The sequence below is a fragment of the Talpa europaea genome, assembly GCF_964194135.1.
Source record: "Talpa europaea genome assembly, chromosome: 14".
In the NCBI taxonomy this organism is placed as follows: Eukaryota; Metazoa; Chordata; class Mammalia; order Eulipotyphla; family Talpidae; genus Talpa; species Talpa europaea.
In genome coordinates, this window is record NC_140082.1 from 11,586,868 (window position 1) to 11,610,348 (window position 23,481).

Genomic DNA, 23,481 nt, shown 5'->3' on the forward strand with positions numbered 1-23,481 from the left:
GTACTTCATCAGTCTCCCTGTTCTGCTACCCACTCTGGCTCTGGAGAATTCTTTCACCCTCCTGTGCTTCTGACTGTACCCAGTGCTTGTATAAAAATAAATAAATCTTTAAAAAAAAATTCAGACAGATTAAAGCATTTGATATAAACACTGAAAATCCCCCTGGTGCCCTCTCAAAGAAAGTACAAATGACACTTTGGTGAATTTTGTTCCCCATGTGCAATACACATACAAGTATGTGATTTTTCTATTTATTTGTGCTTTTTTTCTTTTTAAACAAAGTAATTTTGTTTTTTTCTTTATGTATATTTTTTATACATAAAGTCTTCATTTCTTGTACGGTGTATGCTTCTTATATCAGTCTTCTTATATCAGTCTTCATTTTTGTACAGTGTATGCTTTCTCCTCTCAGGAGTAGTCCTGTGAAATTCCCACCACCAAATCACCTGTGTCCCAGCACAAGAGTCCCCTGTGCACTTCCCACCCCTGTTTTGATCCTTCTCCCTCCTCCTTCCCTACAGAATGTGTCTGATTTATAGTTGCCTGTTGATTTTGATTTTTAATTTGCTATGATTACTTCCCCCACCCTGCTTCCTTATTTGTTTCCTCTACATTCCTCCTATAAGTGAAACCATCCGATATTTTCTTCTTTCTGGCTTATTTCACTGAGCATGATCCCTTCCAGCTCCATCCATGTTGCTGTGAATGGCATGAGTTTATCTTTTTTGATTGCTAAGTAATATTCCATTAAACAAAGTAGTTTTGTTAGTATTTTTCACTTACTATGTCTTTGAGTTTTTCATATTGAACGGTAGTGATGGTGTTCCGGGCAGGGGATGTGGGTGGCCCATGTCTGTGACCATCTCCTGCAGAACATGCTCATGACCTCAGTGTGACAAGCACCACTGTGGTGCGTACCTCTGCTCGTGGTTCTTCGCACTCTTAGCAAGAAAGAAATAAGGAAATCTGACAAATCAGGTGGTGGGAAGTTCTGTGAATTAAATCAAGCCAGGTAAGGGGGAGAAAATGGTAGCTGAAGTTTGAGCAGGCATCTGATAGATAAAAAGGAATGGAAAAGAATGTCCCAGGCAAAGAGAACAGTGGTTAAGAGTCTAAGAATGAAAGAAAAGAAGACCGATGTGACTGGGCCCAGAGACTGGGGACACTACAGTATATCGGGTTTTAAGAGGCAGTTGGCAGCCTTGCCAGCTGCAATCTGGAGCTGGATTTTCTTCACCATGGTGGGAAGCCAGTGATGTGTTTTTGGCAGGGGAGCGTCATGACCTGATTGATAAGTGCCTTTGAATGATTGCTGTAGCTACTGTGGAAGAATGGCCTAGAGAGCCTAGGGGTGGAGTATGGACATCAGCGAGGAAACAGCTCTCCCTGGGGAGAGTTGACAGTAGCTGTGATCATGGAGGTGGTGAGAAGGTTTAGATTATGTGTGTGTTTTGAAGGTAGAGCCAAAAAGACTTATTAGTGGAGTGGATGGATGGGAGAAAAAGAGTGAAGAAAGAGTAATAAAAAAATGACCTGGATTTTTGTCTTGAGCTACTGGGGGAATAGTCTCATCATTTACTTGAAAGATTGACGAGAAGAGGCACGATAGAGGGGTAGGTTGCAATCCAAAATAAAATAATTCATCTTGGACTATTAAGTTTGAAGCACCCTTTCAACCTCCGTGTTAATTTCATATAACATGATGAGAATTTTTTTGTATCGAGGTAAATTATTGAGTTCCATTTCCCATAGCCATCTGCCAGGTCTCAGTGACTGAGACTCTTCTAGTACCTTTTGTTATGTTGTCATCAAGGAATTTGCTTATTCACAGTGACTGAAGCTGTATGCAGGTAAGTGCTTACCCACCCCACTTCTGCCCTCAGATCCCCCTTCACTCTCAGCTAGAAGAGCCACTCTTCTGAACTGGTGTCTGGGAGGTGACACGTGTGGGAGGCAGTTGATGCAAACAGGTGCTTTGTCTGTTTCCTGCCTGTGTGGAGCCGTGTTCCTGTGTCTGATGTCTTATTCAGACACAAAGAACATAGGATACGTGCTGGCTGAATCCAGTCCTTCCTGAAAAGACTTAAATTTCTCCGAAGAGTAAGCAGATCCTATTCTTAAAACGGCTCATTTTGCATTTGCAGCTCTGTATCTGCGCACTTCTTAAGGCAGATTTCACCCCACTTCCTTTCTTAGGGTTAAAGGCTTTAAAATTGTGGCCATGAGCATCTCAGTTGCTCTGCCACTGGTGGGTGACACGTAACCATCCTTGTTTCTAGGACACTAGAAACTGCTCAGGGCCTAGTGGGCTTTTGTCCCTTTTGGAGTGTTGCTCTATTTCTTGGTTTTTTTGGGTTTTGGGATTTTTTTTAGATTTTTTTTTTTTATTATTTATACAAGAACCAGGTACAGGCCAGATACGCGGGAGGGTGAGAGGATTCACTAGAGATAGAGCAGGGAACAGACAGGCAGATTGACGGAATATACTGCTGAGGGGAGCGACGGGCATGACAGGAGAGGTCTGTTCGCCATGTGGGTTGCTCTGAGGCCAGCGGGGACCGAACCGGCACTACAGAGGCTGCGGACAGCTTCACAGCACTGCGCTTAACTGCCTGCGCCACCAGGGAGGCCCTCTTGGTTTCTTTTTAATGTCAGCAGTTCTTGTTGGAGAAAAGATAAGGCAATTTTCAGTTACCCCTTCCTTAAAAAAGAAGTTAGGACATTATTTCCCAACCAAATATAGTAATTAAAATTTCTGAAGCATGTTCACCCACAGAAGTCCTCCTATCTCACCACACCCTGTGAAGGAAGTGGTGGTCGTGACACTTCGACAGATGAGGAAATGTAGGCTGAGAAGTTCTGTGACATTTGAAGGCCTCGTGCTGGCTGCAGGTTCTCCACTGGTTTGAAGGTTGTTTTTTGTACATTTTCAAAGATAGGTGGTCAATCAGAAAAAGAAATACGAATTTCCATCTCATTGGCTTATTTTCAAGTTGATAGATCTACCAGGTGTTACTGTATTGGATCCCCTCCACTTCAGGGTCACTGGATAAAAGAATCCAAAGGGTTGGGATCAATCTGTAGCAGTTTCTGTCTGATCTGTCAAGGAAGGATTGAAAATGATCTAGTGAGAGAATCACTTCAGCTAGAACCAAAAAAAAGGGGGGGGGGATTTTTAATATCGGAGGTCTCTTCTATAAAGACAGCATTTCTGGGCCTCCCCGGTGGCGCAGCGGTTGAGCGCTGGGTTGCGAAGCTGCCCGAAGCCTCTGCGGCGCTGGTTCGATCCCTAGCTGCTCCCCGGCCACCGGAGGAGGGTCCCACATGATGCGCAGACCTCTCCTGCTGCCCGCTGCTCCCCTCAGCAGTGTACTTCGGTCCTTCTGCCTGCTCTGCTCCCCGCTCTGGTGAATTCCCTCACCCTCCCGCGCTTCTGACTGTACCCAGTGCTTATATAAATAAATAAATAAATAAATAAATAAATAAATAAATAAATAAATAAATAAATCTTTTTAAAAAAAAAAGACAGCATTTCTGAGTTTTCCCAGATTGATGCTCTTGCTAATTAGTAAGTTAAACACATTAGGGTGGTAATTGCTTCACATGGTGTTTGTATTGGTAGATTCAGGTGGCTTTCGCAGCAGCAGGTTTCTGTGGCCCTGCCTGGAAATGGTGAACACACTTCACTCATTCCCTGGTTAGAACTCCGTCACAGGGCTCATTCACTTATGAGAGAGCAGGGAAATGTGGGTGTGGAGATACGGGGTGGTGAACCACTGGTCAGGATCAGCCATGATGATGTCAGGGAAAGAGTCTGGCCTTTCCTTCATTGAGCTGGGGTTTTCTGAAGGAGTGGAGTGGCTGGTTACTGAGATTCTGCCTGTTCTAACTAGAAAGGCGGGCCCGGTTGTAACGGCAACACCTTCTTTTGTGTTCATAGATCTTTCTGTTCCAAATACAGAAACTCTTGGTCTTTCTGTGCTCAGGTAGTATCACCAGTAATCACGTTTGGGGTAAAATCCTTTGAAGCTGTAACTTGATCACCCCTACCCTCCCCCCACCCCATTTGGGTATGTTTTTCAGATTGCTTTGTGGTAGGACAGAGCCATTCATGATTCTGTTAGGTAAGACAACACCGTCAGAACAGACAGATCCTGAGATCTCAATGGCTTTCCATAATAGAAGTTTATCTCTCATTCCCATAAAGTCCAAACAGTGTGCCTGTTTAAACAGGGGGTGGGGTAGGAGTGCCTCTATATTAGTAGAAACACCACATATTATAGACATGTAATGTGTATATGGTATATCATATTAACGGAACTCCAATTCCATGTTTTCTAATATTATATAAATTAAGGAAATGAGGTATTAGCTGAATTCTAGACATACTTCATCAGGTAGGACCTCTAGTCCATTAATATTCTATGGAGATAAAACTAATAGATTACAGAATCATATATTAATGGAAAGAATTGGTCTGGGAAACAGAAGACTTCAGTTCTGCTCCATGCTCTGTCACTTTCTAACCTGAAATACATCCTCGCTTTGGGGCTCACTTTCTGTATTAGTAAAATCAGGGATCTGAATCTGGTCAGTCTTGCTCCCTTTAAATGCCCACATGTACATGTGATCTCTTTAAAAAAGAAAATTCTTAGAAGGGGACATTGCCACCGTACATGGCATACTGTGAGTCTGGTAGCTTTGTAATGCTGCATTCTTTATGGGCAACACTTACATACTCACTGCTGTCTGGACCAGACAGGACTCTCCCCTCACCAAAATTCAGAAATAGAGAGAGGTTGTGGTGACTGGTTCTACCACAGAAATGTTTTCCATTCCAGCCATGCATGTAACTGATGAGGTGGGCAGTGAGGAGGTGTTTGTGTATTCTTCCTGTTTAAAATTATGCAGCATAGTACTAAGATTTTGCGAGACTGACAGTCCCAATGCTACAGATAAGTCAGATTTTCCACATTGCGCTGGTAGTATTCATCGCATTCAGTGCTGCGTGTTTGTCATTGCGGAACTGGAAGAATTCCCACTACACACCTCTCGTCATTGGTTGCTAAGATACAGCTTCTGACATTGTCCCAGTCGGCTGATGTTGCTATGGGTACCAGTTATGTCTCCTCTTATGACACTGTTCCTGCCAGGCTCAGAGCCCAGGCAGGACGTAACTGTGATGTCAGTTATGTTTTAGCAGATGAGAGGACCTAAGGTTACCAATTCCATGTTTTCTAATATTATATAAATTAAGGGGATGAGGTATTGACTGAATCCTGGACATACTTCACGGGGTAGTCCATTGGTCTCTAGGCCATCATTATTCTATAGAAATAAAACTAACAGATCATGAGCTGTGAATGGGAAACCGGCACTGTGACTCCTCACACAGCCGCACCCCGTCACTGTTCATGAACTGCAGCATGAGCTTCAATATTGTCCTCAAAGTTTAGGGACATTGGGGGATGCTCTTTGTCAGACTCAGATCATCCACATGGTAAAACCTGTGGTCTAAATTTTATAGCCATTCGATGTCACATATGGCAATGTTTGTTTTCCTGCGAGATTTCAGACAACATGGAGGCAGGAAACTGTATTTTCAAGACATTTATCCCCACCGGTGCGGTGTGTAGTATAGCACCACCCCTAGGCAGTGAGCCAGAAAAGGCTTATGGATTTGTGCTTAGGGACTTCGGGAATAGGTAATTACTACTTTGACTTTATATTTCTAGGATGTTTTAAGATGGTGAGGACCCCTTCATTGTACAATTGTCGAAATGGAGCTTAACCCATGTCACTTACCTCTTACCTGGCCCTACTCTTTGATCTCACAGTTGAGAAACAGCCTCTCAGGCCCTGAGAGGATGTGACTCATCTAAGGTCGCAGAGCAAATAAAACTGTGGTTTATGCAAGTGTGATATAAAAGGTCTGTTATAAACAGAGTTTAAAATCATTTCAATAAAAACAGTTCTGTGGTTCTGTGTACTTAGAGAGTTTTACTCTATGCATTCTGTTTACTTAAAGCACTTGCAGACAGGCAGTTATTAAAGAGGAACTTCAGCATATAACAGCCCTGCAAAGAGCATACCAGCTTTTCTTTCACATCAACCCAGAGCCTTCCAGTCTACTTCAATATTTGACATATTCCTCAAAAACCAAATTGCAATTGAACATAGCATAGCAGTCTTTCAGAATTAGCATCCTGTTTAAAACCTGGCAGAATCTGAATTAAAAAGTTATCCTTTGCATGTGACGGTACTTCCCAAAAGTAAAGGAAACCTATTTACTTACTAAATGGAATCCTTTTGTTTGGGGAGAAAAACAAAGTGAACAAAAATGTGTCTTTTGAAACAGACTGCCAGAGGCTGAGCTATGGGCTTTAACTGTCAGTGGGAGAGACAGACAAATCCTGTGAGAGTCAGGGAAAGTGACAAATCCTCAAGCGTGGAATTGTAATTCAAGGTGAATCTCCCTTCCTCCCAGCACCAAAGACTCAGTCTGCCCCCTCCTTTTTCCACTCTCCCCCACATACCTTGTGACACTTTGAACTTTAGGCCGGTAATCCCCCGCCTGGCTTCTTCCCTTTATGCTCTGCCACCCCACTTTTTCCTAGTGTCAGATCACCTTCCTCCAATGAAGTTCTGAAAAACTCATTGTCTCCAGGGGACTCCTCCACCTGCTGAATCAAGTGGAGACTTCTTGGCACAGCATCCGAGCCCTTTACCACAGGACCTGCCTCATTTCCCACTATCTCCCCACAGCTTTGGCCAGAGATGCAGGGGTAAGAGGATTCACCAGAAACAGAGTGAGAAACAGAACAGGCCGACTGACCGAAATACACTGCTGAAGGGAGCAGCGGGCGAGATAGGAGAAGTCTCGTATGCCGTGTGGGTTGCTCCCTGTCTGGTCAGGGATCGAATTCGTGCTGCAGAGGCTGTGGACTGTTTCATAGGTTGCGTCTTAACCCCTTTCACCACCAGGGAGGCCCTGTTACAAGTATCTTAATTCCTCCATCAGTAAAGAGAGTGAACAACATGGAATCTCTGGGGTACCTGGTAGAACACCAAGCCCCTAAACCGCCTCGCAGGCAAGCATTTCTCCCACCTGGGTAGCATGGTCAGGGTCTGGAAGGAGGTTATATGGGATGAAGGAAAAGCCTTGCTGAAGTCAGGACATATAGTAGTCCCCCCCTTGTCCATGGGGGATGTGTTCTAAGACCCCCAGCGGGCTCCAGAAACTGCGCATAGGCTGAACCCTGCGTAGATGATGTTTTTCCTGTACTTACACGTATATGGTAAGGTTTAATTTCTAAATTAAGCAGGGTAAGAGATTAACAACAATAATAAAATAGAACAGTTATAACAATATACCTAAATGAAAGTTCTGTGAATGGGTCTCTCTCTCTCAAAACATCTTTATTGTACATATAACATTTTCAGACCCAATTTGACCTCTGGTAACTAAAACCAAAGCAAAACTGTGAATGGGCAGGGGTGGGGGGGCGGGGGGCTACTGTATTTAATCCATGACTACTTCTACGTGACAGTGTAGCACAATGAAATGCATTCAGGTTTTGACTCTAGGTGAATTGGTTTATTTTGCCTCTGTTGATTATAAGCCGTGTTGGTTATAGTTCAGAGAGTTTGCGTTTACACATTTTCCTCATCTGGAAAAAATGGGGATTATTAAAAACAAACAGAATTCTATACCTTGCAGAGTTGTTAGGATTGTTGATGCTAAAAAGTATTTAGCATAGTTCCTGGCTTAGTGCATGATGGCAACTGTCCTTGCATTGCCACCCATTCTGAGGGTCACCAGCTGGCACTGTGAAGTCTGAGACAGTCTTAGACTGGTTTGGATCCAGCACAGATCGTGGATCCAGCACCACTCATAGTGCCCTATGCTCAAAAGGTTATAAAAGATGATGATAGTGTAGAAAACCAAGTTTTCGGGCCTCCCCTGGTGGTGCAGTGGTTGAGCGCTGGGCTGCGAAGCTGCCTGCAGCCTCTGCAGCGCCGGTTCGATCCCTGGCGCCGGGTGAGGGTCCCACATGGTGCGCAGACCTCTCCTGCCTCCCGTTGCTCCCCTCAGCAGTGTACTTCGTCAGTCTGCCTGCTCTGCTCTCCGCTCTGGCTCTGGTGAATTCTCTCACCCTCGCGCACTTCTGACTGTACCCAGTGCTTGTATAAATAAATAAATAAATCTTTAAAAAAGAAAGAAAACCAAGTTTTCTTTTTCAAAAAAGTCTGGCTGGTTGATCTCATAGGTAAATAATTAACAGAGCTATGGTATTACAACGTCACTGCTCAGTAAGTGTTGCCGCCCATTTTAATGGGTATCTATTCTTGTTTAATGAGATTTGTGGTCAAAGTCACTCAATGTCATACAATCCAGGGACAAATATAGTTGCAATTAGTACTTAGCAAGAGTTGTTTCAGTGAAGAGTTGCTTCGGTTGTTTTAGTTAAGGAGGAGAATGGGTATGCCCGACAGCTGTGGAGAGCAGCCAGGCAAGGAATGAGAGAGAGGTCAGAACAGGTTAGGATGAATAGACAAGACAAAATCAGGACACATAAGAGAAGTGCAGTCTCTTGGTTTTTTTTCCCCTAGCTCTGTCCTCAAAGGACCTTGAAGCAATGAAATAAATGCTAGTGATTGCTAGTACCCCCTAGTACCCAGATTATACTTTGTAAGTATCGTTCCCCAGTGTGGTGGGGCAACCAGGCTGAGGGCGGGCAGGGAGACCGAGGGGCCAGGAGGCTGGCAAGCCTCCCATCCACAGTGAGTCTTTATGCTCTCTCTCTGGTGTGTTCTTGTTCTCTCTCACACGCATTGTCTCGTGGCCTCGCCTCTGCAATCACCCTGCTTGTCCTCTTGCAGCCTTGGTCCACTCTGAGTGGTGCTGCCCTTCTATCCCTGGCCTCCAAGCTCAGGTCTGCATTTACACATGCCTGCTCCCGTGTTCCAGGTGTCCGCAGCAAGGCATGCATGCCCCACACCCACACTCCCAAGTTCCTTCTGCGTTAACACAATCAAGGCCATTTGTGATAACCACAGAGGCAAGTGGCGTAAAAAGCCTGATGAATTCACTTGCTCTACACCCCGTAAAGGGAATCAAGGCTCCTTGGAGAAATAACTAATGCAAAGTCTGGAGCAGGAACTTGACTGGGTGAACCTGAAACATCGGCTTGTGCCAGAAGCAAGAAAGCTTTCAAAATGTAATGGAATAATTATACTCCAATTTAAAACAAACTAATGGAGTTGTGTCAAAGGACACAGAAGTCAGTTTGAGAGGATTCCCGCTAAAGCTGGGACAGTTGGGCACTAGGGAGAATTATGGCTATCGTTGGTTTATATTCATGAAGATATAAGTCCATGAATCTATAGTAATATTCAGAAACAAGAATGCTTCCCCCTGACACAAATATCAGTATTAAAAATTGCTCTAATATCAACTCCTTACTCCATTGATGAAAAGAAATAATTGAGTGTATTTACAGGAGCAACTATTTAAAGTAGTTAGATAACCCTACATGATGAGAGCTTGCTCTTCTTTACCTAAGAATGCCAACTCACATCTGTGGAAGTAATGATATAATTAGAAAATCATTTTAATAAAATCGTTGATTTGGGTAATAATCATCATTAGGTCAAAGGTAGATGGAGAGCTGAATAATCACCCCACATAGTGGTGATTTCAAAGGGGAATGCACAACTCTACAATGGAGGGGTTATCTTAAGCTACAAATCTATCTTGGCATCATGAATAGTAGGGCAACCAGCCTTATGTGCTCCTCGTGGACATACAGTGTGAGGTAAACAGCATCACCTATGGTTTTCTGTATGGTCCCTTATAGCTGAATGAAAGTTCCCATAAAGGACAAACCCAGAAGGTTCAAATCACTGGGAGAAAGTGTGATTTAACCCACTGGAGAGCAGAGGAGTCTGCTGGTCTGGCCAGCTTCCAGCAGGGCCTGCTTCCTGTTCTGTAGATGATTGTCTTCTGGTGTCTTCATGTTGTGGGGACCGAGAGACAAGAGAGATGAAGACAAGAGATGAAGCTGTCTTCTTACAGGGCACTAATCCCATACATAAGGGCCCCACCCTCATGAGCTAATTATGTTCCTGAGACTCCATCCTAATTCCGTGACATTTGGCATTAGGCTATCAACATATGGATTTTGGGGAGACACATCAGTTTATAACAACATCATAAATGAATTTTCAGAAGAATTTTTTGATCATTCAAGATGTAGTAGGGTCACAGTGTTACTAGATTTCTGTAAAACAGGACACCAAAAATGCTGTTTTTCAACGTATACATTTATCATTACTCATTTATCTGTATTACTGTTATGTTTTATGTTTTATAAGTAATAAAATATTTTAAAGAAAAGAAAAAGAACAAAATAATAGAAAATTAAAGCACCCATAAGAAGGAAACACATTAATAACTGAGCCTTAGGCTCAGGCGGTCTTATGGACTCCTGTGGAAGGAAGGGCCAGTCCCTCGTGCCACTGCCCAACATGTGGTGGAGCGGGTATAAGGAGGAGCTGTTGTCACTAGACTTCTGCTTGTTAGCTTTTTGCTTTCCTTGCTTTCTCTCTGGGTGTGTTCATTCCAGAGTGAGGTCTCTGTGCTATGCCTGAGAACTGCTTGGGACTGATTTCCCACATCCAGCTGAGTCGGGGTTGGTGTTAAACTACCATGTAAATTCCCTGAAGACACCAGGATCATATAATGAATAGGAGCTATTGGCTGTTTCAGAGCTTGAGATGAGTAGAGAGTGAGGATAATGGAATCATTTTAAATTCTTTGAAATGAAGTTGAATCTTATCCTTCTCCCCTGGAGGTGCCTCTCACCTTGAAATTGCTTAGTAATAATATTTTTGTGCTTTATAGTTTGATCCATTTTCATGTATTATCTAATTGAGACTCACACCTGGATTGTTAACTTACTATCCCCTTTTTATAGATAAAGAAACTGAGACCCAGGGAGGCAGTGATTTGCCCAGAGTTAATTGCTAGGCCCTACACAAAGTCATGTTGTTTTCACCTTCTGTGTTCTGGCGTGACTATTTTTCCTCAGACTTCTTTGAAATTTTTAAAAATCCAGTTTGCACTCCTCAGGTGTTACTGAAAACATGGCTCTTTTTGTGGAACAATTTATGTCCCACTGTTCCCTATTGGGTATAGCATTGTAAGTATCCAAAATACCTTTGGCCTCTGTAGGACTGGTTTAACTATTTTCATCCAAGACAAAGGCTAACATCACTTAACACCATTCCTAATTATTAGATATGTCAACTTCTAATTTGCAATTATATAATACAAATTAGGCAAAACAGCAAGAAGATTCAGAAGCACTAATAGGTTGAATGTCATGTTCCTAAATCGGTATTTTTAAGACAGTCTTAATTGAGACCCTGGTGGGTATTAATCTTACTCTTCCTTACCTGAGCTATTAATGGCTCCTCATTCATCCAGGAAAGTGGCTCCTTTGGAAGGCTAGCTGTTAAATGGCTTTGTTGTCTCCTAATGTCATGTCTGCCCATTTATTTGAGGGTCCAAGATTAGGATGTAGTGCTATAATTATCTGGGATGCAGACTTTATTAGGAATAGCAGTTTGATAGTGTCTCCATGACTCATTTTCACTAGAGTTTTCATGAATAAGAAAGCATCTCTAATTCTTTTTTGCTCTCTACCCTTTAGACTCTTCTGTTTCATTAGCTTTACCAAAATATTTCAAAGGCCCGCTATCAGCAACCTACCCAAGAAGTGGTTCCCCCGGAAAAGATGGATATTGAAAGTTAAAAAAAAAGAAAAAGTGTATGAGATAGGCAGCAATAAGACAGAGCTTTCCATTCTCAGAGGCCAGGAAGAGGAAATCTTTTAGGAAAATGAGGCCAAAATAAGTTGGTACCTCTCCTCCTGGTAGTATCTTTGGGGTCATGGACAGTGACCCCAACAGGGGTCTGCTGAATGGGATTTAAGTGGAGGTTTCATTGGAGGGTTTTGTTGTTTGTTTTTTTTTTTTTAATATTTATTTATACAAGCACTGGGTTGTTCTGACTGGTTGTTCCCAGTCAGAAACGTGGGAGGGTGAGAGAATTCACCAGAGTCAGAGCGGGGAGCAGAGCAGGCAGACTGACAAAGTACACTGCTGAGGGGAGCAACGGGCGGCAGGAGAGGTCTATGCGCCATGTGGGACCCTCACCCCGTGGCCGGGGATCAAACCGGCGGTGCAGAGGCTGCGGGCAGCTTCATAACCCAGCGCTCAACCACTGCACCACCGGGGAGGCCCTCATTGGAGGTTTTTATTCAGCCCAGACATCTCATGGCCTAGCCGGGCTGGCCTCGTACAACCGTGTCATGTTTAGGCTGACTGATGGAGCTAAGAATGAACAATTTCTTTTTTTTTTCTTTTTCTTTTTCTTTTTTTTTTTTTTTTAGATTTTTTTGTTTATGCATACAAGAACTGGGGTACAGGACAGAAGTGCCCGATGGTAATAGGATTCACCAGAGACATAGTGGGGAACAGAACAGGAAGGTCTGCGGCACCATGTGGGTCGGCTCCCTGGCCAGGGATTGAACTCATGCTGCAGTGGCTGCATATTGCCTCATGATGCAACTTAACCACTTGCACCACCAGGGAGGCCCATGAATGAACAGTTTCTACCTGTCCAAACTTGACCTATTTTTCCAGGATTATATCATTTTCTGAACTCATTGTCACTTACTTGCTATTTATTATTCACTGCCTTAGGAGGTTTTTTAAAATATATTTTTAACCTTTTATTAATTCAAAAGCAATACTTGTACATTAAAGAAAATTAGAAAATAAAGAGAAGTCAAATAATTTTAAAAAATTAAAAATCACTATTCTACCTTCCAGAGATCTGTTGAAACAACTTGTCTTTAGGGACCTTTTCCCAGACATATGTAAATGCATCTATAATTTTAAAACCAGAATCATATCATATGCTGCATGTTCTGTTTTGATGTCCCCCCTTTCTACTCCATTAATTTTCCATTCAAATTTTTTCACATTCAAATTTTTCCAACTATCTTCAAAAGACATCCTTTACTCTTAGTTTGCAAATCAGGATCCAGTCCAGCCTCAGGCATTATGTTTATTGCAGTATATTTGGTTCTTTATTATCTCTTCTAGTACAGCTTCCCTTTTCCAATGACGTGCTGAAAAGCTGATCAATTGTCCTGTAGAAAGTTCCAGCTTTCGAATTTGTGGGATTGCATGATGAGACATCCTCTATTGTTCACTTTTGTTTTTCCCCTTTTGCCAAAAATAGTAAGTGGGGTGCCTTCCTGGTGGCCTAGAGGTTAAGTCTCAGCCCTATTACCGCTAAGGCCTGAGTTCGATCCCTGGCCAGCAGACCTCTCCTGTCTCTCCTGCTCCCCTCAGCAGTGTATTTCAGTAGATCTGCCTGTTCTGCTCCCCACTGTCTCTGGTGAATCCTCTTACCGCCTGCACCTCTGGCCTACACCTCAGCTCTTGTATGCATAAATAAATAAAAATCTTTAATAAATAAATAAAAATACTGAGAGACAGAAGCAAGAGCTGAGAGCTAAAGATTTTCAGGAGAGATGTAGAATTAGAAGCTCCAAACTTAGGTGATCAAGTTGTAAGTATTGCAGCCTTTTTAAAAACATTTATTTGTATTTATTTTCTTATATCTTTGTTAATTTGGGGACAGTATTTGATTTTCTCCCCTTAGGCCAGGTCCCTATAGTTCTCCGATCACCATAGCACCTGTGACCTATCACATGCTCTTCCCTCCCCTGTTTTGACCTCTCCCTCCCCCACCCCTGCTGGATGCCTCAGATCTATGGGCAACTTGCAAGTTTTGTCTTTCTCCTGACCCTTTGTTTGGTTTCTTTATATTTTGACTCTTTAAAATGGAGGAAATACTTAATTCCCTTACCCTTCTCCCACTTACAGAGAGTCTCACCGGCTTTTTATCCCCATGTAATATCTGTGTTGCTTCCCCAGTGATTTCACATAAAATAAAACCAGTCCCAGTGGTAAAACCCTAAGGGGCTAATCCTTGTTGGCATCTCTGCTGTTTTCTTAGCAACCATCAGGTGCCATACAACCTCAGAGAGGCACGATGTGAGAAGTATTTTCATCAACAAATGCCCAGATTTGCTGGTAGAATGTTCCACTGGGAGGTTACTACTTAGCCATCTCCAATATCTAACTCTGCTTCCCCATTCTTTCGTGTTTGAACATTTAGCAGGAAATAACTTTTTAGAAAAAAAATCTTGCCATGGATATTTTTCTCTAAGGAAATAAAGCTTGAATTCTTTTTGAACACTTTTGACAAAATGGACATATAAAGAAAGTAAATCTGAGAGGAAAATAAAAGGTTTTAGATCTCTACTATATAGACTTTTTGACTGTTGATAAGTACAGAGATGTAAAAATTAGCACAATTCATCTATTGTCAGCTTTATTCAAATGAAAGGAAAGATTTAAACATGTAATGCCTTGATGTATGTTAATTATTTCTCAATAAAAAATAAAATTTTAATTAAAAATAAAAATTTCCTGCTTGAAAACTGAATTCATTCTGCAATATTAGGATTTTTTAGAATTTATTTTGTTCTTGTAACATCTCGGAGTATGTTACAGACAACCCAAAGTTGAAAATGAGTGACTATATACATGTCCTCTGTGTATTTGACACTGTGTGTGCTTTCAGGATTCCCTGGCAGTGATTCCTCTGCCCTTAAGTGATTTCTTCCTTCCCTCCCCCTCCACTCCCCCTCCCCTCCAGTTCTGAGCACTGGAGTTATGCCAATGAAACAAAGGTCCGGCCCTTTTGGAACCTCCATGCAGGGCAGAGTGTGAGGCACTGACTTGGTAAACAAAGAGCTGTGTGTCAGGTGTGTTAGAGAGAAAATGAAAAAAAGAATAAAGAATGACACATAAGGGGAATGGAAGGGAAGAGTAGATGGAGGAGGCCTCTCTGGGGAAAAAACCCGAGGAGGAAGGGGGAGCAGGCCTGGTACCTAATGAAGGGGAACGTGCGCAGGCAGAGGGGTACAGAGGCCCACGTCTGGCTGGTAGGGACACTCCTGGGCTGAGGACAGCTCAGAACCAGTGTGAATGGGACCCAGAGAATGAGGTGAATGAAGATGGTCAGGGGTGAGGTGGGACTGGGGGAGGAATCTTGTAGTGTCTTATAAACTGTGATAAGAACTTCATCATCGCTTACTGAGTAAGAGAGAAAGCTCCTAGACAATTTAGGCAGTGATATGACCTTCCTTGGGTCTTTAGAGGATGGCTCTGCTGTGTAGCAAATAGGCTGGAGAACAAGGTTGGGAGCCGGGGACCTCTTAGGTGACGCTGGTCTAGGTGTGGGTGAGTGATGATGATGATGATGATGTAGGACCTGAGGTGGGAGAGTGGGGCAGCGAGAAGCGCTCAGATGCTGGTATTTATCTCAGGGTCAGCCCTGGGTCAGAGTCCTGTGCTGCTTATTGTGTGCCCAGCACCATCCTGGCAGCTTATTAAATACCAGCTCACTCATGCTCAGAACAGTCGGGTACATTTCAGGGTACCCCCACAGAATTTGTAGATGGGTTGGATGTGGGTATAAAGGGAGAAATGAGTCAAGGATGAATCCTCTGTTTGGACCTAAAATTCAAAAGAATGGAGTTGCCATTTCCTAAAACAGGGAGGACTCAGGAGAAGTGTGTTTGATTGGAGGCTCTAAAATCAGGAGCTCAGTGTTTATTCATGTTGAGATTGAGATATACATTCGCTACCTACATGAACAGGTGGAGTAGGCAGGTGATGTAGGAGTCTGAAGTCAGAAGAGATCAAAGCTGGAAATAGGTTACAAAGGGGGATAGCAGAGCGATCAGGAAGAAGTGCCACTGGGTGCTTGTCTGTTTCTCTCTCTCTCTCTCTCTCTCTCTCTCTCTCTCTCTCTCTCTCTCTCTCTCTCTCTCGCATAGAACTGGGGTGTAGGCCAGAGGTGTGGGGAGTGAGAGGATTCACCAGTTCACCAGAGGCAGAATGGGGAGCAGAACAGATGGATCTACTGAAATACACTGCTGAGGGGAGCAGCGGGCGAGACAGGAGAGGTCTGCTGCGCCATGTAGGTCACTGTTATGGCCTGGGGGTCACAGTTAGGCCATAACAGTGATAGCCAGGATACTTGACCCCTAGGCCACCAGGGAGACCCAGGGTACTTGTCTCTTGCTGCTAGACCAGCAATGATAGGGCTGTCTTCTCCCCTGAGCCCCATGGTTGTGCTGTGGCATTTTCACTGCCTTTGGGATCACATCTGTCTTTGAATCCTACTCCATTATTTGCTGAGTGACCGCAGCTGTGTGACTTTATCTCCTCTAGCTTCAGATTCTTCATCTATGAGACAAGTTACCAGGACTTACTCCATGGCATTATTAAGATAAAATGAAATAACATGTTACCTAGAGCAGTGCTTGGAGATAGAAAGTGCTTAGTGTTTGTTATCTTCTTTTTTCTCTGGTTTAGTTTGTTGCATTCAACTCAGTTAAGTAGAACATGAGCTTCTTTTCCAGGATCTAAGAAATCTGGGAGGGTCCTACTTAATGATAAGCTCCAAAACCATCTCAAGTCTGTCTTCTTTCAAGTGATAATGACCTTATGAAAGAAAGGACGTTAGTGAGATGTGTAGGAGGCACTGGGAAAAGGTGGTGGGTTCTGAGTATTAAAAGATTCCATGTACAAAAGTAGTGTGAAGGTCTAGGTACAAGCACCAAGCAGCAAATCCGAGGATCAGTCCTGGGTAATTTACTTCAAAACCAAAGTAAATCGGCATGAGCCATGACGAGGACCCACAGCAGGGAAATGTGCCCTTTGCAGAGGTTGGGCTATTTGAATCAAAGAGGATTATCTCATTAATTCCCTGTTGATCCTGGTGGAACTTTGCTAAAGGGACACTTCTGGGCTTTCACTTAAATCCCACTTGTATTTTCTATAGCCAATGCTTGACTATCTCAAAGTACTCATTGAAGTGTTTAGAGCTTATCTCACACAGTAAACATTCAAGCACCTACTATGTGCCGTGTACTTTCTTTAGGAAAACAAAAACAAAATAGGAGATAGAATTCATGTTATTAAGTCTTTTACAGTGTAAGAGAAAAAAGAGATGTGCAAACAAAATAGATTGTGTGGTAGGTGCTGAGAGTATTATAAAATTGAAGATAATGTAGTGATTAATCATGAGAGAGTATAATGGTAGAGGTCTATTAAGGTTAAGAATTTATCAGGTGAGGGGGCCTCCCTGGTGGTGCAGGGGTTATAGACACAGCGCTATCAAGCTATCACCAGCCATTGCAACATGAGTGCGATCCCTGGCCAGGGAGGTGACCTACTTGATGCAGCAGAACTCTCCTGTAGTGCCCGCTGCTCCCCTCAGCAGTGTATTTCAGTCAATCCGCCTGAAATATTCTGATCCCGGCTCTGTCTCTGGTGAATCCTCTCACCCCCCACACCTCTGGCCTACACCCCAGTTCATGTATGCATAAATAAATCTTTCAAAAAAAAAAAAATCAAGGCCTCCCCAGTGGCGCGGTGGGTTGAGCACAGTGCTATGAAGCTGTCCGTAGCCTCTGCAGTGCGGGTTCCATTCCCGACCGGCCAGGGAGATTCCCACATATCAGGGCAGACCTCTCCTGTCTCACCTGCTGCTCTCCTCAGCAGTGTACTTCAGTCCGTCTGCTTGTTCTGTTCCCCGCTCTGTCTCTGGTGAATCCTCTCACCCTCCCATGCCTCTGGCCTGTACTCCAGCGCTTGTATAAATAAATAAATCTTTTTGAAAAAAAAGAATCAGGTGAAAATTTTCAGGAAAATTTCAAAAAGGGAGCACACCATAAACAGAATTATGCAGGTACATTCAGGGAAAAAAGGAGAAAGTCATGATTTGGTTCATGGTTTAGTTTTTATGGTAATGGAAAGAAGAAAGTGACAACCTGTTTGGAGTGTAGTTTTCCCCTAACCTTTATCCAGTTCCAAACAAGAACATACGAACTTTCTGTCCTCCTCTTGAGGCCCAGAGAAGTCCCCTGGTGAGCCATATGCCCAAAAGGGGAATAAATAATGCTTTAAAAACAGTAGCATTTCCTCTGCTAGGGTTCAGTATGCCAGTTTTTTGGAGAAATTTTGAACATGTCCCTTTGATGCCATTTATTGTCCAGTGGAGAACTCCTAAGTGTTCACCCCAGCCCATCACTCTCCTAAATTAAACTCTAAGTAGAATGTCACTCAGTATCTACCTTTCCCTCAGCCTTCCCATTTATTATGGAAAAGTCCTCATTTTTTCCCCCAAGTATCCCCAAACACTCTCCTTATGAAAGCATTAGCATTTCACATGCCCAGGAAGTCCATGGTGCTCCCAGTAATCCACCCCAGGGGACTGGGAAGACTATTCAAGGTAGACATAGTCTCTGGGACACTGCAGGGGACAGTTTAGCTGGGTAGGAATTCTTTGAACTTGGCTACATTTCCATCACCACCTCACAACCGAGCTTCATAGTGTTTCTCTGTTATTACCATATCACTTGTGCCACCATGGATGAGGTGCCTAAATTTTCTGTGACTTTGCCTCAGGCCTTTCATCCTCTCTGTTCACCGTCAACCTCTGTGCCAAACTTCTAGACTGTTTCATTAGCCTCTAAGATCTGCCCTCTTGTACATTTATTTAGACTTTTGTGTGCCAGTGCCTTCATAGATCTTCCCTCAGGCTTGTCTTTGAGATTATAATAATGGATATTACATTATAATGAGATTATAATGATGATGATGATTCAACAGCAACAGCAAAAGCTATCACAGAGAGTACTTACTGTGTATCAGACACAGTGCTAAGTACCTTATATATTGGGTTGTCGGAAAAGTCATGACGTATTTTCCTGTTTTCTGTGCAAAAATGCGTCATAACTTTTCCAACAACCCAATAGTAATTAGTTTATACTGACAAACATTTGAGGTAGGTATTACTCTATCCTCACTTACAATAGAGGAGACTAAAGCACAGGGCATTATGCCATTGGACTTAGGTCACAAAATGTAGTAACTGGTGGAGAAGAAAGACTATGTCCTTTTCAGATCTCGGGTTTGGAAGATGTTTCCCACAAGAACTGAGTCTTATTCATCTCTGCATCCTCAGTTCAAAGCCTAGAAAGCAAGTGCTCCATCCACATTGGAATGAGTGGAAAGTGCCAAGCCATCAACTTAACAGAGGATTGTGTCACTGGTATTTAAAAGAAAGAAAAAAAACAACTCAGTGAATCAAAAGCTCTGATTGTGAACACAGTATATTGGAAATATCTGCAGCCCATTTTATTATATGGGTCCTCAAAGAACATTTAAAAGTCTATTTTTTTTTAAATAATAAATTTTATTTTTATATTCCCCCATACAATTGCAAACGCCCCATTCTGACCCCAATCCTTCCCCTCCCGCCCCCCACCCCCCAAAAAGTGTCTCTGGTTCATAGTTTTTTGTTGATTTTGATTTTCACTTTCTTATATTCATTTTCCTGGTCCCTTATTTAAGTTTTCTAGATTCCTGCTATGAGTGAGACCATCCGGTATTTTTCTTTTTCTTTTTGGCTTATTTCGCTGAGCATGATCCCTTCCAGCGCCATCCATGTTGCTGCAAATTGCATGTGTTTATCTTTTTTGAATGCTGAGTAATATTCCATGGTATATATGTACCACATCTTCTTGATCCAGTCATCTATTTTTGGGCATTTGGGTTGTTTCCAAAGCTTAGCTATTGTAAACAGTGCTGCTATAAACATAGGGGTGCAGGTGCTCTTTGGAGTTGATGTTTCTGTGTCCTTTGGGTAAATACCTAGGAGTGGAATTGCTGGATCATATGGAAGCTCTATGTTTAGTAGGTCCAGAAATCTCCACACAGCTCTCCATAGTGGTTGGACCAGTTTGCACTCCCACCAACAGTGCAGAAGAGTTCCTTTTTCTCCACACCCTCGCCAACATTTGTTGTTGCTAGTTTTTTTAATATGTGCCATTCTCACTGGTGTGAGATGGTATCTCATGGTAGTTTTGATTTGCATTTCCCTGATTATAAGTGATGTTGAACATTTTTTCATATGTCTGTTGGCCATTTGCATTTCCTCTTCAGAGAAGTTTCTTTTTAGCTCTTCTGCCCATTTTTTGACTGGATTATTTTCTTTGTTGTTGCTGAGTCTCATCAGCTCTTTGCAGATTTTTGTGATCAGTCCTTTATCATTAGTGTTGGGTGCAAAAATGTTCTCCCAGTTGGTGGGGTTTCTCTTTGTTTTTGTTATTGTCTCTTTTGCTGTGCAGAAGCTCTTTAATTTGATGTAGTCCCAGCTGTTTATCTTTGTCTTCACTATCACTGCTTTGGGTGATGTGTCTGTAAAGATGTCTTTGATGTGCAAATCCCGTAGTGTTTCGCCTATATTTCCTTCTATGTATTTTATGGTTTCAGGTCTTATGTCTAGTTCTTTAATCCATTTTGAGTTGATTTTTGTGTATGGTGTGAGGTAGTGGTCAAGCTTCATTCTTTTGCATGTAGCGACCCAGTTTTCCCAGCACCATTTATTGAACAAACTTTCTTTGCTCCAATGCATAGTCTTTGCTCCTTTGTCAAAGATTAGTTGACCATAAATCTGTGGGTTTATTTCTGGATTTTCTATTCGATTCCATTGGTCTGTATGTCTGTTCTTGTTCCAATACCATGCAGTTTTGATGATTATGGCTTTGTAGTATAGTTTGAAGTCTGGGAGTGTGATGCCTCCATTTCCTTCTTTTTTTTCCAGTAGAGCTTTGGCTATTTGGGGTTTTTGGTGATTCCATATGAATTTCATCAATAATTGTTCTATTTCTTTGAAGAATGCCATTGAGATTTTGATTGGAATAGCATTGAATCTGTATATTGCTTTTGGTAGGATGGCCATTTTAATAATGTTTATTCTTCCAATCCATGAGCAGGGGATGTCTTTCCATTTCTTTGTGTCTTCTTCTATTTCTTTTAACAGTGTTTTATAGTTTTCTTTGTATAGGTCCTTTACCTCTTTTGTTAGATTTATTCCCAAATACTTGATTTTTTTTTGTTTCGATAATAAAAGGGATGGTTTTTTTTATTTCTTCTTCTTCAGATTTATTGTTTGTGTATAGGAAGGCTACTGACTAAAAGTTTATTCTTTCTGACTTCTTTTGAAATATTTTTTATTAACTAGCAGTAGGGATCTGACATTGAATAATGACCCTCTTTCAGAGACAAAAGCGGATTAACATTTGTCCTTTTTTCTTTTTCAATTAAAGCCTGGGCTGCCAGAGTTGGCTGGTCTTTGAGGCTGAGGGATTACATTTGTGACAGTGATTAAAAGGATGGTAATAAAACTATTATTGTGCTCTAATTTTAAAGTTAGTTCAAATAAAACAAAATTAGACATGGCCCTTCTCGAGTGGGTGTGTATCTTCTAAATGTCACAGTGCCGGCAGCGTTTACAAACCTCGAATAGACAGGGTCCCCATAATGCAGCTACCGCACCAGGCACCCTCATCTGCGTCATAAGCATTATTAGTGGCATCAGACTTTCTTCATTCTAGGGGGTCGTTTTGGCACCCCTGAACGTAAATGCCTCTTGTTTTTTGCCGAAAGAAATGTTAATATGGGCCTCCATGATGACCTAGAGGTTAAGTCTCAGCGCTATCAATGCTAAGGCCTGAGTTCGATTCGCAGCCAGGGAGCTAACCGACATATGGCACAGCAGACCTCTCCTGACTCACCCGCTGCTCCCCTCAGCAGTGTATTTTAGTCACTCCGCCTGTTCTGCTCCCCACTCTGTCTCTGGTGAATCCTCTCACCCCTGTAACTCTGGCCTACACCCCAGTTCTACACTAAAATAAAATTTAAAAAGAAAAAGAAATGGTAATAAAATGGAAAGAAGATGAAATGGCAATGAAAGCTGGCTCTGTGCTCCTGGGTAGGACCCTCCACTCACTAAGATTGTGTCCTGATAGGCCTTGCTGGCCCATGCCTCAGTTTCCTTACCTGCTAGATCAGGGGTTTCGACCAGGGAGTACATTATTGTATTTTAATACTGATGTAACTTTAATTTTTTTGTAAATGTGTAGGGTTTTTTTTTTTTAATTTTTATTTTTGCATTCAAGAACTGGGGTGTAGGCCAGAGGTGGGGGTGGGAGAGGACTCACCAGGGATAGGGACAGAGTGGGCTGCAGAACAGGAGGATCTACTGAAATACACTGCTGAGGGGAGCAGTGGGCAAGACAGGGGATGTCTGCTGTGCCATGTGGGTCAGCTCCCTGGCCAGGATGGAACTCAGGCCATCTCTGTGGGCCATCGGGGTGATAGCAATAGTGCTGAGACAACCCCTAGGCCCTAGGGAGACCGCTAACATAACTTTAAAGAGCTTCTGTTCATTTTTCAGGTGAGGAAACTGCGAAGTAGTGGTTATAGACCTTCCTCAAGGTCATATAGCCGTGAACTCTGTTCCTCCGTCTCTGGGTAATACATTTACCATATTTTGTCTTAAGCTTATCTGTATGCTTCTCAAACCACCTGCCAGAATAAAGGTGTTTATTCTGTGCCTTATTTTGGCCACTTCATGTTGTTTTCCACAGCTCTTACAGAGTCTAGTCCAAGGCTGTTTTCCAAAGTTATTTGGGTTAGTTATTTTCTTTTCCACCCCCTGCAGTATGGCTGTGTCATCATTTGTGGTGTAGTTAGGCACCTTTGTTATTGTTTGTGTTCCAAGGGTGGGTGATAACAGTTTGCATATGTGAAACATTAATGCACTCTATCTTGTCAGCTCTTTGATGATTTTGAGAAGCCATCTGTTTTCTGGATTATTTTTAGCCACTTTCAGTAGTAGGGTCACTCCAAGTAGCCTAACCCGCCCTAATATAAAAGGAAGTCTTGTCTTTGGTGAAAATCTTACTGTCTTCCTACATTAAGGAAAATAGAAATGCAGGACAAAACCTCACTGCTGAGTTTTGTTTTTGAAAGGCCTTGGGCGGTGGCATTCTGAAGCAGGTCTGGTGAAAATCCAAAGACTATTTTATGTTTTTTATATTTGTTAATATTATCTAGTAGACAGCTACCAGCTTTCTTACTACAAATAATCAAGAATGTGAAAGGGAGACTTAGGTGGTACACTGCCAGTGTGCTCATGGCAAATAGCACCAAATTCAGTTTTTAATAAGTCCTCGAAAGTAAGAAAATAGAGACTTGTGGTTGATTAGATTTTCCAGACTTAAGCAAAGGCTAATCATAAGCCCATTTTTGGTTCACGCTGGTATAGATTTTCTTTTCTAAATTAAATTCATGTACCTTTCTGACACAGTAAGGTTGTTCATTTTACTTCTGCCTCCCCAGTGACATGTATTCCTTATAATTGCAAAGTATTAGGAAATCCCAGATGCCTAACAAATAAGGAAGTAATAAAGA

The 23,481-nt window shown here is 42.4% G+C and overlaps 1 protein-coding gene across 2 annotated transcripts in view; it reads left to right on the forward strand.

Moving 5' to 3' along the window:
- The window catches only part of BICDL1 (BICD family like cargo adaptor 1), a gene marked incomplete at both ends in the record, with an annotated part of 65,090 nt that overhangs the window by 15,809 nt on the left and 25,800 nt on the right, over positions 1 to 23,481 (forward strand). The gene's annotated exons all lie outside the window — the stretch shown is intronic.